Raw genomic sequence first — 12,398 nt, 5'->3', positions numbered from 1 at the left:
GTGCTAGGAAACTAATTATAAAAGCACTGATTTCCTTTGTCACCCTGGAGTTTGAGGAGCAGGGTGGTGTAGGAGGAGAGGAGAGACAGGAGGGAGCAGGTTAGAGAAGAGGAGGAGTAAAAAAGAGGAGGGGAAAAAGGGGGAGGGGGGGGGCAGCACGGGAGGGGAGGTATGATAGTGAGAGGGGCTGAGACAGTAGCAGTGCGAGCCAGATGCGGGGAGGCAGCGAAGGAGCAGCTCTCCTCCTGAGTCTCCATCCCAGAGCTGAAGGAGAAGAAGAAGAGCGGCAGAAGTCATCGGTCCCTCCTCACCGGTGCATCCCGGCAGCTCCTGAAGTTGAAGCCAAAACATCCACTGTGAGGTACGTTACCTCTCACTGTCTCCTTTGTGCCTCTCCTCCTTTCATTTCCCCTCATCTTTATCAGGACTGTGTGGACCAGCAGCAATCAGGCGCTGGGGGTGTTAAGTTGTGTGCGCAGTGTGTGTGCAGTGTGTAGTACAAGGCTTTTCAGCAGCAGGTTGCACTGTGTATATGTGTGTGTGTGTGTGTGTGTGTGTGGATGTGAGCAGACAGAACAAAATAGGGTCTGATTATCAAAATGTCAGCAGCGATTCTGCTGAGATGTAGTTTCTTTGACATTTGAAGACTGATAACATTTTCCCGCAATCAGACTCTCAGCACAGTGTGACCTGATGTTACAAAGGACACTGAAAAGTGTTGATCGCCTCCGAAACTTGGCACTGATGTCGCTTCTGCTCTTTTATCCTTTTACTCACAGCTACACAGAGGTGCGCAGAAAAGAAATCATTAAGATCTATAAAAATGAGCTTATTTGTTTACTTACTTGCATGAGCAATTTATAACAAAGCTTGTTATAGCTCTGTTTTTTTGTGAGGTGTTAGATGAAAGATTGTTGGTGTTAAATAGGTACATTGAACTTGTTTGTATAAATTTTGCACAAAGGCATGCTTTTCTAAAAATACTCCTGCTGGAATGTCTATTTTTCCAGGTTTACAGAGATTTAATAGATACATTTAGATTTTTTTCCATCTGCTCTTGTGATCTAAATGAGTAAATTAGCTCTTTCACAGAAAATGTCATGAGTGTTAAGAAATAATGAATGCATAAAGTATAATATAAGAAATCTAAATCAAAACCCCTTTATAAAGTGGCACTGCAGCTGCTGTAACAGACTGTTTCTCTGACCCAAGTCTCTCTGAGCATCTATCAACCGCTCTCTTCATTAGTGCCATTAAGGGCAGACTAATGTTATCAGGCACATTGGCGGTATTGATCTGCAAACCTGTTCCCAGGGGTGCAATAGTCCAGACAAGCTCCTAGTCTTAATTTTCACTGTTCTGAGATGGTATCTGCTGTATAAAGAGCACAGAGTGGAGAATTATTGAGTGGTATAGCGCAGGAACTGTCTTTGTGCCGGGACTGTGCAGATGTCATGATGTCATACTAACTGGACCCTCTCTCTCCTGGCTGCACGGTAGAAAAATGTCTTAACATTAACCAGCGAGAGGAAGAGAGGAAGTGAACTGCACTGTAATAACAAAGAAAACATTAAAGGACTGAAATGTGGTGGTAATTTGGTGATTCAGTGGGATAATTTGAGTCTATTTAAAAGCACTTTGGCTTGTGTACCAGACAGTCTGATATGTGAATCTAACTGTGTGCATTACACAGAGCATTTCATGTAAAATTCAAGAACTGAGGCGAGACGGTGTTTTTCAGTGGCATTGTGTAATAGCAGTAGCTGTGCGGATGCATACGGTTGGCTTATTTTATGATATCATGCCATTTAGGCTGTTTCTACCAATTTAATATCAAAATATTATTGATGATTCACAAAGACAGGGTCGATTATCTTCAGAAATACATTAAAAAAAAACAGAATATACCTGACTCTGTTGACTATCTTGGGGGATAAATCCACGATAGCTATTTGATTTCCATAATTTCCACGACCTCATGGCAACAAATAAGAGCTTTGTTCCAACTTGCATTATAATTTAGCGGCGTAGCACTCCTATCTTTTTAGAGAAAGTACCTCATTATTAATTTTCTGTGCGTATCATAATATTCTCTGTGTAATCGCAGCTCAAACAGTGTTTATGTGCTCATTTCCTCTATGAAAATTTGTGTGTTTTGCATAAAACCTGTTGATAAGACGAAGTACAAGACGATCCTACTGCATGTGACACATAATTGTATTATTAAGCCCCTAATTTTATAAATTCGACACATTATCCTGCAAATGATCTTCAGTGTGATAGAGGATCAACACATAGAGCCGTGTGAGTTGTAGTGTATCTTACAGTGCATACTATGAAGCCGTTATAAGCGTAATTCTCTCACAGTTGTTGCAGTGTTGAGGTCAGACTGTAATAAGTGTCGGCCTACAGTAGATGCATGTATTCATGTGCCTGTGGGCAGCATCTGTGTATGCGTGGATGGCAAAGAAAGTATATGGAGATCAATGCGAGCAGCTGTTCTCTCTGCACTTCAAACGGCGCTCTGTTGTTGGCGCGGCAACGCTCCAACAGGCCTCGCGCAAGGGGATCAAAGGCTAATGAGACAGCCATCGCACAAACGCACCCGGCAGACCCATGAATATTGATACGGCTCACGAGAGAGATGGAGGCAGGGTGTCTTCACTCGCTCAACAGCAGCCCGATGAATTACAGGAGGGGGAGGGAGGGGGTGAAACTAGCCTATATGTTGGAGGGACTTTGGGGTTTAAAGCATTGCAAAGATTTATGGTCAGCAGAAGACAGATTTAATTTCTTAATGGTCTTTAAAATGCCAATCTGGCTCTATCTATATTTCATACTAAATATACTGTAAGTACTGTAGCTGCCATAATTACTTACATCACCTCACAGTACAGTCAGTCCACTACAACATTTCACATTTCAATATATCCCTATAACCCCCCCCCCCCCCCCCCTGCAAGAATGGAAATGTATTGAGGTTTTTTAAAGGCCTTGATGGAGGGTTTTATTCTGAAAGAGGTGAAACAATTTAGTCAATTAAACCATTAATCAATTGAGAGAATTTCTTTCACTTATTTCACAAAAATACTTAATTTGTGAGGATTTGTTGCCTATCTCTCTTTTTATATCATTGTAAATTGAATGTCTTCGGGCTTTGGACTGTGAGTCAGACAAAACAAGCCACTCAATAACATCACCTTGGGCTCAGGGAAATTGTAATGGGCATTTTTGAATGATTTCCTCACACTTTATAGACCAAGCCTTTATTGATTTAGCAAACAAATAACTGGAAGAATAATCTATATTGACAATAATCATTAGTTGCAGCCCTACGATCAAATACAATGTTTTATTGCACCTGAATGAATGCTGTAGCCTGTAAATCTAAACTGATATGCCAAAACACCTCTTTTCTATCTTTAGTATCATGCAATATTTCTCTTTTTACTTGAAATCAGCTGAACTATGAGGACAAAATCCAAATCTAAACGTCCCACTGGCCCACTTTCAAAAGCAACCGTGTTTTCTATAATTGTTACTGCAGCCGATGACCAAAGTGAGCTCATTCTGTATCATTAGAGTGAAGTTGGTACAATATTTCTCTGCATAATTTCTGCTGGGACAGATATTAGTACTATTCTGGGTGGTCAGATGCCTGAAGGTGATACTGTTTGTCTCCCACAAAGTAATGCATGTGTGTCTTATTTCAGGTTGGTTGCTTGAATGTCGCTAGTTTGTTTCTCTTATATTATCTACATCAACAAGCATCTCCCCCGCAGCTATAGTTTGTAAAATAAATAAATAACTAATACAAGCAAAAGGTGACATTTAGGATTTCACCACCCAACAGATCCAACTGAAAGTGAAGAATACAGTGTAATGTTTTTCGGGGTGGTATGTCATTTTAGCCCATTCCTGCTGTCAACAGGCATGCAAACAGACAGTGGAAGGAGGACAAGTACAGCGGCAAGCAGGCAGGAAGGGAGGGGGAGACTGATGCAACAGGAAGGCCGTCTACAGTACGTGGGCGACTGTGCCTCCATCTTGACTCTGGCTCGTAAATCAAGCCTCCCCTCCGGGGGCCTATCTTCCATTCTCAGACCTTCACAACAGCTTGTTCTCCAGCCTGTGACGAGAAGGGCTGTTGTCACAGCAGCTATCGATCGTGTGGGATGAGTTTGTCGGACCGGGGGATTTCACCCATCTGAGCGTGGTCACTGAAGTGTCCCGTCCCGTCTCTGTGCCTGTCTGTGGGCTACATGTTCTGTCTAGTGCCAAGTCACTGCTACTGTCAGCACCATCTCATATAGTTTCAGTCCAAAATAAGATCTTTGTGGCTTGAAATAAGTGATTTTCAGTCTAGGAAGGAGGCTGCAGGCTATAGACTGGCTCTTTTAAATGTAATGACTTGTGTCTGTTGGTCCTGTCGACACATCCTGAGTGTTTCCTGCTTTTCATTCAGTGCATGCTGCCATTAGTAAGGTCATGGTGAACATTTCAAGTAGTTTGACATTTTGGGAAATATGCTTGTTGGCTTTTGGCCAGCAGCTGGTTAGCTTAACTTAGCACAGTGGTTCTCAAAGTGAGGTCTGGGGACTCCCAGGGGTCCTTGAGGGGGTTCCAGGGGGTCCCCCAGCTAAAAGTGGGTTTCATACACTTTCTGTAATAAAACATCTAAAAGCAAAAATCTTATCAGATGGGTGTCCATGGTCTAATTTGTGTCAGTTTAGGGGTCCTTGATGTGAAAAAGAACCACTGACTTAGAAGACGACTGGAAACAGAGGGACAGCTAGTCTGAACTCTGTCCAAAGATAACAATCCACCTATCAGCACACCTAAATCTCACTGATTAACACTTTATATCTTGGAAAACTGTGTGAAAATGATATTTCACAGGTTTACTGGGGGGTTATGTGCCAGATTATTTTTTGGTGGGAGCATTTGCCAGATAACCAGTGGAGACTTCTGCAATTTGTTTTTACACATCAGTTTTCGATTTAACAAACTTTTTGACACGTTAATTTGTAACTTTAGAGCTGCTGGTAGATGGATTTTGCCACCTTCGGACAGTCTAGCTGTTCTCCTTTCTTTCCAGTCCTGATGCTAAGCTAAGCTAACCAGCTACTGGCTGTAGCTTCATATCGACGACAGATATGATGGTGGTATCTTCTCACCTAACTATCGACAAGAAACCCAATAAACGTATTTGCCAAAATGTTCAAAAATTCCTTTTGATATTTAATATTAAAGATCTGAACTGAATATTTTAGTGATCTTAGGATCTCTAATGTCTGATGTCAGAAAAACTTGCACAGAAGACATTTCAACCAATTTAAACACAGTGCAGTTTAGTCAAACCTGAATATTTTTGACATATGTGATTATTAAGAATTGCATGAAAATGGCAATGAGGACAAATATATAAAAAAAAAAAAACAGTACCTTGCACCCTTTTAAAAACCACACCTACAATATGTTTTGGGGAAACAAGCTTATTAATCATTTAAAATTATTCACTAAGACTATTTGTAGATTAAACTCTCTGGGTCCAGTGTTTACTATGCTACAATGAATAATGCATTTCAGATGATGTTCAGATAGCATGTACCAGAATATGTTTACACAGTGTGCTAAAACATTAGCGTGTATGAAAGTAAACCCAATGCAAAGAGGCAAAAATTTGAATAATTCTCATTATTTGCAGATTCTTTGATCCGTTTGACCAATGAAGCAAGCAAAGATGAAGAACACAATGAAAGGGTGATGTAATTCACAGATCTCGCTGCTACAACATCATGGAAGCTACTATGTGTTACAGATGCGTTAATTTCTTGGTGGGACTGTTGCTGGTGCATTTATACATGACTACACAGGCAATATATTTTAATAAGAAACTAAAATTAAATCAAATGCAAATTTAATTTTTGATAGTGGCTCTAAAAAAAAAAAAAAAAAAAAAGTTTAACCCTGCACGGTAATGGATTTCCGATATTCTCAGCAAAGTCAGACTACTTTAAAACCAAGCGCTTAAATTATTCACCAGCGCTCACTCCACCCTTTAAAAGCCAATTAGGTGAACGTTTCATGGAAATCAGGGACAGTATTTGATCTCCTGATGTCATTCTGAATTCAAGAGGGAATAAATTATACAAATTTGACAGTTCCAAAATTAAAGACCTCATCCATCTGACACTCCTGTCAGGTGAATACTTAACAAGATAAAATCCACAATTACGCGAGTCTATTATTATTTTTTTTAATTTATTTATCTCTGGATTATTTGACACATGCATGCACACACACATTCTTCTGTTTCATTTTCATGCAGTTCCAGCAAAAAACAAGAACACTTTTAAATCATATCTGATTTAATAGACAATAATTACAAACTGTCTGATTCAAAAATATCTTTTACATGGCAACCAAAGCTCCTTTCCTTTAATAATGTATGAGACAGAGAGGGATTTCATGTCAACAGTCTGAGAAGTGGTATATAAATGAAAATGTATTGAAAATGATAATAGCGGTAATATTGCGCCACCATGTCACCAGTGCCTCCACGTTCTTTGTCCTCCGGCAGTTTCAAAGCATTTCTTCATCTTGTTTCCTCACCCTGAAAGCCTAGTTTGTGAAACTCAACCAGCGCTGCACACAAGAGCACTCCCACTCAACTTCCCAGCCTGCTGAGAGCACTTGAAAGCAATTTTCTTTTAATCAAGTTCACTATAAAGGCCCCTCTGATGCCAGCCTCAGCAACACTACCATTCTGTTTTTTCAGCTCCATCTCTTTCTACTGTACATCATATTGATTTCCTCATGAGCTGTATGAAATACTGTTTACTGACATAATGAGAATTCTCTTGGAGTTTATTGCTTTTTCAGGACAGTTACAAATATAGGTGTGCTCTTAAGTGAAGGTCTCATTTTTCAAATATCTACATCTGATGTAGAGTAACAAACATTTTTTAAACTTTACAACACAGCCAGTGTTACTGCACTGCAGGTCCACGACCCCTACTGTGTAGGAACTTAGTACCATTTTGTGAATGCCAGATGGTTTTCTATTTGCTAAGAAATGTAGAAAATTGTGAGTTCTTAATCTAAATCTGAAAAATAACCAACAAAATACCTTTAATTGTCAGATAAGTGGAGTAAAAAGTACAATATTTGCTGAAATGCAGTGGAGTAGAAGTATAAAGTAGTATAAAATCAAAATACTCACATAAACGTACGTCCAAATTGTGCTCAAGTAAATGTACTCAGTTACTTTCCATCAGTACTTGTCCTTTTGAAGACAGGTGGGATTTGTAGTTTTGTTGTTTTTTTTTTTGTAAGCCCAGCACAGTATGAGCTCACCTCATGTCCTGCCATCCATTCCTCATGTCCTCAGGCAAATAAGTTTCTGCTGTATTATATTAGTGAAGAACATATTTTATAACCACTTAACAGTCGCTGACCTTGAGAGTGATGCTTCGAAGTGCATATGAATGTTGCCCTGCTGCGTTGTTAATTCAGTGAGAGTTTAAACAAGAGCACCTTGTTTGATATGTTGTGATTATAGAGGGGTACTCTATCTGTACACTGCTGCGGTGAGGCTTCAAATGATGGTAAATATTCAATCATTTTTCAAGTCAATTCAGCCGGATATGTGTTAATGACAGTATCAAACTGAGTTAAAATAAAAACCTTGTAACAGCAAACAAGAAAACATGTTGTCCATCACAAATATTGCGTTTACCATTCAGCCAATCAATAACAAGATGCATCATCTCCGAGAGTTTTGAAAGTTATGGATTTCAAAGGTTTTGAATTTCAACATTCAATTCTAGCGTCCCCTAGTTGGTAAATTAGTCTAATTTTCTAAACTCTAAAACAGTGTCTAATGTGTCATCAGTTTTTCCCCTGGTGGCCTCAAGGTTTAAGGCACAGACCATGAATTGCAGCATCCCTGGTTCACGTCTTGCCAGGAATCTTTGTTGCATGTCATTTGCCATCTCTCGCTCTCTCGTCATTTCTCTCTCTCTCATTTCGAATGCCCCAAAAATGAAAAAAAGTTGACCTTCATAAGAGTAGATTGAAAAGTTTGTATAAAGTCAGTTGGGTTTTTTTTTATAAAACTACAGTACAAAGATGCATAATTGCAGTCAAAAATAGACTAATAGCACTTTCAAATATACAGTATTGGCTGGATGACTGGACATATTGGACATATCTGTCTCAAAATTAATTAATGTTCATGTAATTTACACATAGGATGGTAGTTGTATAAAGCGCATCTTGAAGTCCATGTGTGGTTTAGGCAACAATAGCACTTAAGGTTAAGATCAGGGAAAGATTGTAGTCTTGGTTAAAAGTTAATAGAGTCGTCATGTTTGATGCGTTAAGTCAATTTTGATTTTTTCATTATCTAACTAAAACCACAATCTATCCCAAACCTTAAGTGATGTGAGTGCCTGAACATAACTAAAAGGAAAAGTTTCTAAGGAAAACAAATGAAATATGTTGTCATTGAACATTTTGCAGAAACATTCTTTATCAACATTTTGCAACTTTGTAGATATCGTACGTCCCTTAAAAAAAACATTTTCTTATTACGTTGATAAAAAATATAATTCAGGGAAATGACATTTCATTCAACATGTATTTCCTGTTGCAAAATAGTTGTATATTAACATAAATTCTCTGAGATATTGTTGTTCACAGTGGTGGTTTGAGCAAATGATCTGAAGCTTAACAAAAGCTTCACAGGGAAGTTTTTTTTTGTTTTGTTTTTTTTAAAATGGGCATTTACATATGAATTTTATATTTTGGAAAACATGTAGAAACTATTTTAAAAGAAAGAAATGTAAAAGAAATTTTGATATATGGATGTCATAGTGATAATTATTATTATTTATGTGCTTTTGTGCATTTATAGATTATCTTTGTCAGACCCTGTACATTGTAGTTCATGGTATGTTTGCTATTATTTGGATGGTTCAGCACATATGTAATTCCCTTATAAGCCAGAATAGACATTGGGTATGTACTTGTGTATGTGGTATGATATGTCCATAACAAAGACCAAAAAATATCAGCTGAAATACTGCATATAACTGAAGCCTAACCGATAGTCTTGATGCTCTTTCATTGCAGGAGGCACAAATGTTTCTTTGAACTCTGAAGATCATTTCCTGAAAATGTTTGAACTGAAACTGCTGCCTTGCAAAGTACTTCTGTCTCTGGGCTAAAAACATAATGTCATCATTTAGTTTTACTGGAATGAGACGGATGTTATTACGGCACTGAATTTTCTTGCAATTTTGTTCATCTCATCGTCAGGTCAAGAGGATATGATGTGCCGTGAAGACTGACCTGAAAACCTGTCAGAAGACTGATTGTCCTCAACACACAGGTGAGCCTCACTGCTCTTACCGTCTACTCTCAAAGATTAATAACAAATATCCTTGAAATGATGGATGGCAGCCAAAAGTTTAGACCAGCCATTATGAAGTGTGAGTAGTATTTGATGTGGCGGGAATGACAAGAAGAGTGATCCCTTACTGTATTTATGATGTTTTCTAGCTAGAGTGTCCTGGTCCTGTATTCATTACCTCCTAGATTCAAGGTTTCAACTCAATACTTATACAGGAGCGAAAACATGCATTTACTATTCATTATCTGTATGTAGGGAAATAATAGAGTCTAGGGAAAGATGGGAGATTGAAGATCAATACTCCAAAACTGTAATTCCCATCATTTAGCCTTGACTGGACCTTTTCTTTCTATGAATTTTAAAGTGGTACACATGTAACCATCAGAGAAGCTGCACATTTCACGTCCTTTTTTAAATTCCCCTGCTGCTGCATTGATCCCCAAGAGGAAAACCTGAAGTGCCCATGTATGATTGAAGCCTTGTAGACAGATTTCTACACTGAGAGCTTCAGCGATGTAGAAGCAAAGCGACTTCTGCAATAAAGGCTCATGCGGCCGTTAAAATGCAGCCTTTCACAAATGACACATTTACATTGAAAGCATCAAATGAAATGAACAAAGATTCAACCAAACAGTATTTTAAACGTAAGAAATGACTCCATTTTAGATGTAATGGTTTTTTTTTCACAAAAAAGTTCAATTACCTTATTGAAATGCTTACAATCACTTACACTCCTTCCTCATCAGACAATCCAGAATCTATGAATATGCAAATATTTTTCACACAAAATGTCTCCTACTTCACTTTAAAGTCCATTCTCAGTGTTTATGCACTGGAAGCTACAAGTTTCCACATCACACTTGTTGATGTTGAATACTGGACAACGATTGGCCCCAAACTAGTTGTGATGTCACAAATTATGCTCGTATGTACATGCCTTAAAATCAGATTTTCGGTGAGCACAGAGAAACTTTTCATTTTCAATAGATGAATGTGAAAACAGTCTTCTAGTGTCAAAAACAAATCCATAAAATCCTATAACTACATGATATATATGTGTATATATATATATATTTACATAAAAAGATTATATATAAAATTATAAAACCTGCAATTGCAAAGTAATATATAATCTATTAACCAGAAGGTAATAGTTTAAGCAGAACTTTTGCCACATAGATCACATATGGAAATTACTTTCTACCGAGCTGCCTTTATGTCTTAATGAAATTCCAAAAAAGAAGCACTTTAAATCGTCAGCACAAATAGTACTTTAAGCAATAAAAAGTAGGAATGAATAAAGCCCTGAAATATCTTTAAATTGGATATCAAAGGTCATTCCCTGAGCAGCAAGACTGTGTGAAAATGTGAATGTAAGTGAAAACAGAATAAAAGCTTAGCCATCTGTTAGTGGAGCTCCAGACGATAATAGGTGCATTTCCTTGACTTTTCCTATTTCCAGCTCCTATCTTCAATTTCTATTTTCTGCGGCCCCGTTTGTTTTCTGCAGCACTGCAAAAAATAAGGTGATTACTTTTAAGTATCTGTTTGCATCTACCTGTTGTAATGATGATGATACCCTGAGCTTGAGTTGCACCGCAGAGTTCACCTTCCAATCTGTGCTAATGAGAAGGTTCCTGCGTCCACATGTTGCCGTTTAAGTCACAGAAACCTGCATACCGGCTATAAATGCAATCACTGTGTGTATTCAGGCAGCATATAGTATATCTGCAGCTATATAGAGGCACAGTATAGCAGTGTCCAGCAGTGCACTGAGCCATTTACCCTCAGGTAGTTAAACAGGAAAGGATGTGAGAGAAATATGTTATTTGCATTACAGAACATGGGTTTAAATCCTGTGTTTTGGCACAGTTTTAATGATAGTACCCTCGCTAAGCTCAGGTTGCATCGTATCAGCGCTGACCCTTGTGGGCTGAATTCTGGTGACGCCTTCCAATCTGTGTTAATGAGATGACTCCACTCTGTCTACGGGTCACAGTGATATTTACAGAAACCGTTGTAGCGACAGAGATCCACGCCTCCCTGTGGCGCTCCCTCGCCTCATTTGCATAGCTTTCAGACTTCCCTTTCTCGCTCTCTCTCTTTCACCGCTCTCGCTGTGCATCCTCCATGATCGACAGGCTCCTTCGCACTTCTCTTCAGTTTGTGTCGCACATGTTAATTGAAGTCTCTAATTAGCTTTCCTCCACTAAAAGGCCGCATTAAATCAGAGTTGGAATGGCAAATGATTCCTGGCATTAGCATAATTGTGTTTTTGAAGTGTAAAGATTTGGGCATTAGGGATGCTAGCACGCGTTTTTGTTACAGTGATTTGTTGTGTTTGGGGGCTCAGGGCCCAAGGGGCCACTGGAGGTTGGCTGGGTGGGTTGAGGGGCCCCAGGATCCTACAGGGGCCAAACACTAATGAGGCCTGCTCCTCTCTGATGGAGCAGATACAGGAAAAACAAACCTGTGATGTGGTACCCTCAGGTGGTCCTGAGAGCCTGCCAGAGCGGAACAAGACACTGGTGGAATGTGTGTGCGTGCATGTGTGTTTGTGTGTGTGTGTGTGTGTGTGTGTGGTGTCAAACTCAGCAGTAATGTGAAGAGACAAAAAGGAGATGATGTTATTATCTTTATTATTAGTACAGTGATTAGGTGTACCCTGGCTATTGCCCAACGCATGCTGGGATTGGCTTAAGGCCCCAGTGACACTGAACAGAATTAACAGATTTGGGAAATGTATGAACTGATGAAAAAGTCTCTTTAGACAAAACATAATGATGAATCTGTATATTTTCACATTGGACCTTATGAAAAAAATGCAGTAAAACATGTTATTAGACTTTAAATGACATGTACATGTACTTAAAGACTTTTAAGCTCTATATGATGACTTTTTCCTTGTAATATTATAATATTAATATCAAACGTTTACTAGTGTTGCATTTGACTCATACAGGACTTGAGAACCTGACTG

The 12,398-nt window shown here is 38.8% G+C and overlaps 1 long non-coding RNA gene across 1 annotated transcript in view; it reads left to right on the top strand.

Annotated features, from left to right (window-relative positions):
• The first annotated feature begins 221 nt into the window (after window positions 1-221).
• Window positions 222-12,398, top strand: part of LOC122974937 — a 47,186-nt gene continuing 35,009 nt past the window's right edge. The window contains exons 1-2 of the long non-coding RNA XR_006400503.1: window positions 222-361; window positions 9,325-9,397. This is a non-coding gene — a long non-coding RNA (uncharacterized LOC122974937). The remainder of the gene's footprint in view (window positions 362-9,324; window positions 9,398-12,398) is intronic.

This window comes from Thunnus albacares, chromosome 23 (assembly GCF_914725855.1).
Source record: "Thunnus albacares chromosome 23, fThuAlb1.1, whole genome shotgun sequence".
NCBI classification, from domain to species: Eukaryota; Metazoa; Chordata; class Actinopteri; order Scombriformes; family Scombridae; genus Thunnus; species Thunnus albacares.
The sequence above is the reverse complement of the archived record's forward strand: the minus strand, read 5'-3'. Positions and strand labels throughout refer to the sequence as shown.